Source organism: Triticum dicoccoides, chromosome 7A, assembly GCF_002162155.2.
Source record: "Triticum dicoccoides isolate Atlit2015 ecotype Zavitan chromosome 7A, WEW_v2.0, whole genome shotgun sequence".
Lineage (NCBI taxonomy): Eukaryota > Viridiplantae > Streptophyta > Magnoliopsida > Poales > Poaceae > Triticum > Triticum dicoccoides.
This window is the reverse complement of record NC_041392.1, coordinates 38549615-38553615: the sequence shown is the minus strand read 5'-3', so window position 1 is coordinate 38553615 and position 4001 is coordinate 38549615.

Genomic DNA, 4001 nt, shown 5'->3' with positions numbered 1-4001 from the left:
GGGGGGCGTCGACATGTAGGAGGAGTTTTTCTTTTTTATGCGACTTGTCGAAGATGCTCGTCTCTGTCAAGTTTGTATTGATCAGGTAGATGGATGGATGATGATTTATAGCAAGATAGATGCAAGACGCTACTTGGCCCTCAATCAACCAACCACAGACAACAACTGAGGCCTGACGTGGCGACGTTGTGCTCTAGCCTCACGTCGACCTTCCACAGACCGGTGACCCGACCAGCCAACATCATCCACAATCCAACTAAGACTTTTTTTCAAAAAAGAATAAGTCAAAAAACAACAAGGATTAAACTTATTTTTCTAGGCTTCATAATGTTTCAATCTCCTTTCTAATTTTATGTGTAATTTGCATTGAGGTCTGTTGGTATTTACCAAATGCATTTTCGGTGCTACTTGTTCATATATATACATTAACTTCTATGTGCTAGATGGCCTATACTAGAGGTTAGGAAAAACACTTCTATTCAGTACAATAAACCTCTTCCGTGGATGAATACAAGAATATGTGTGATAATTGTGTTTCTCTAGTTAAAAGAGATCACGCTCTTTTTCTGCAGGAGGATTGCCACATGAGTTGTTTCCTTAGAGGTCGAAATTGTTATACTCCCTTCGTTCCAAATTCTAGTGCGCACTTTGTTGAGCTGCAATACCAATGCATGCGCTCGCGCATGTCCTTTGGATCATTATACCCCTCCACCAAGTCTGTCCAGATCCATGTGCAAAGCGTCTCAGCCACACACACTCCCGCATGCAGAGGAGGTTGTTTCACGCCCATGTCCAGCCACACGGCTATTTTTGTCCAAACAAGTAAGTAGGCACTACAATTCAGAATATGGGCAAAAAACTTGCACACACCATAAAGTTAAGTGAAACGAGGGAGTATCAAACTGATATTTGTGTATAGAAACCAACAAGTACTATGTAAACATACTACTCACTCCGCATGCAAAAGTTTATGTATGAAAAAGCAGCAGCTGCTAGAGTACTAGCTCTTCCAACACAGTTAGACAGAGACCTTATTCGCACATTGCAGCAACACCGAACATGCAGGTCGTATCCAACAACACATTGACAGAAACCAGCCACTAGATAGTCTTAGAGCTCCAGATATTTGTTAGTACTCTAGAGAACCATGGAGCAGACAACATAGATCCAATCTTGGAAAGTCTGCTCATATTCTACAAGCGTTGGAACAGGAAACTGACACACCTGCTGAAGAACTTCTGTAGTTGCTAGAGGGCAACAATATCACACATCCTCTAACAGGCTAACACTCCAGATAAAAAGCAGCCTGCACACCACTGTTTTGAGCTTTCAGTTCATCCAGCAGAAGGAATACCTGGCCCTTCTTATCATGCAATTAACAGAACAAAATATGATACACAATCGTGACCCTTGTATCATACAAATAATAATATAATGCAAATAAACTAATAAAACAGTTTAATGCAAACGAATCCCCATGAGAGAATGAATTCCTATTAATAGTATGGTGCCTTGACGACATCAAAACAACGCAAAAGCTAACTTCGCTAGAAAAAATAAATACATCAGCTGTTGCAAAATCATTGACATCTAGAAATTACATTGATGGTTCTATATTGCATAAAAAATAGAGACATCAATTGAAGCTTTGATCACAAGAGGCCCAAGCATAGTGTCTGGTGATCAACGTTTTAGTGTCCAAGCATGTTTCCATAGTTAGCGGGCATACAAGGACATCGCAGCCACAGAGCATGAGACTGGAGGTATGTTAGCCATGCATTCTGTTCACCGCATCTGCACATCATACTCAAATAATCTCTGGATGACATTCAATTTTCTTCCTCGGATCCTTTCGCTGTTGCATCATATGGAGATGGCTGTATGTGGTTTTGCCTCGCTGCCTGCGAATCTTGATTGGGAGTCCAAATCACATAGCCTTGGACAGGCACTACCTCGTGTGGGCATCATCATCTGGTTGGAGCTTGCCGGATAACATGGATGGAAAGCGGCAGGTTGGCCTGCTGCTGCTTGTGGATGGAGCCAGGAAAGCATTAGGGTTTCTTTCTGTTTTCTTAGGAGATGGCATCCAAGATGAACCACTGGCCCTGCAGTTACTATCGGTATACTGGCAAAATGAATGACATTAAAAACAGGAAATTAAGTCACCTAGTGCCCCTCACAGCGATCACTACTCAGTCGTAGTATAGAAACACCAATAATAGTTCAAATTTATTACAGCTACTAGAGTAATAGAAAAGACCTCTTGCTTAGCTCAAGTCTTCAGGGCTAGCTCCCCACTCGTAGTATTTATATGCGGACCGCAAGTCTTTAAGACTAGCTGGGATAGAAAGGCTATATATATGCGGACAGCAAGTCGTTAGGTGGACTGCTTAATTTGTACTAACTACTAACTAATGTGCTCTTGCAATCATTCAGCAAAGCTTCGAGTTTAAAATTTGGACGGCTCTTGATGTACTAACTATCGAGTAAATTAACTCTGTTATGGCTCGATCAACAGAAAGAAAGAAAGCAAGCCAAGAAGGCGGCGGTCATGTCAGTGTTCATGCACGCGAATGCCGTGGACATGGTGCTGATGGCACTGGGCCTGGTGGGTGCCATCGGCGATGGCTTCTCGACACCTGTGAAGCTGCTCATCACTGGCTTCATCATCAACGACCTCGGCAGCAGCGGCCCCGACCACCTCCAGGAGTTGAGCTCCAAGATGGACGAGGTACGCATCAACAAATTCTACACACCTGTGCCCATTGTTAAACCGTAGCAGCTTTGACGAGCAACTAACAGAACGCGAGGAACCTTGTCTTCTTGGCGTTGGGCAGCTGGATCATGGCGTTCCTAGGTGAGTGACGGAGTGTGAGTGTGAGACTGAGAATATTTCATTTTATTTGGATGCTGGCGGAGAAAAATCCGTAACTATACTATACATGTGAATGTGATGTGTGTGCACGGCAGAGGGGTATTGCTGGTCACGGACGGCGGAGCAGCAGGCGTCACGGATGCGTGCACGCTACCTGGCAGCGGTGCTGCGGCAGGACGTGGAGTACTTCGACCTCAAGGTGGGGTCGACGGCAGACGTGATTGCCAGCGTCTGCCGGAATGCAAAATGTGTGCCATTGCTAACCCATTGTGCACGATTAAGAAAAGCGAACAGTCTGCGAGACCAGGCAAACACTTCCTTTGACAAACCCACGGGCGTTAAGTAATGACAACTAACATGATTTTTCTGGGAGAATTGTGAGCATTATTTGGAACACAGTTGAGATAAATGAGTTCTGCTCGATGAAGGAAAACACTGCACACGCTTTGCTAAAACCAACCCGTGTGTGATAAATTGTGACAGCCAGGGGCGGACGAGCAGGGGCCTCCCCCCCACAACGATCGACAATTTTAGCAGGAGCGACGAGTAATTACCAACGAGATTAGATCAATATACGTACCCCCCTTCCCCTCCTATACTCGAATCCTGGCTCCACCACTGGTGACAACACACTTGATTATATGGGAAGATATATGTGCTCTAGGGACGCGGCTCGTCTGACATACGGCTCACACACTAACGTGTGGGCCGGACCCACCCGTCAGCGGCCCAACGGCAGGGGGCCGTACGTCAGGGGATCTGGCTCCGTGCTTTAGTGGGTTCACAATTAAATTAAACAATTGTGTGGGTTGAAGGGAAACAGCCACACAATTCTTTGCAGTGCATCATGTGGAAGTGCCGCACATGGTTTACCATAACCAACAGTGTGAGATGTTCACAATGTCTCGCATGTGTGGTTAAGAATAACCGTGTTTATACGCGTCATCTTGTGCCATGTTCCACCTAGGTATCCACGAACACGCTGACTTCCTTGCCTACCCACCGCACATGCGTCGTGTCCACCCGGGTTCGATGCCACGTCGGTGCCCTCATTTTGCATATAAGTAAAATAAAAAGAATATTATTATTTGGTTTTTCCGTAACTAGTATAAACTATTTTAATATA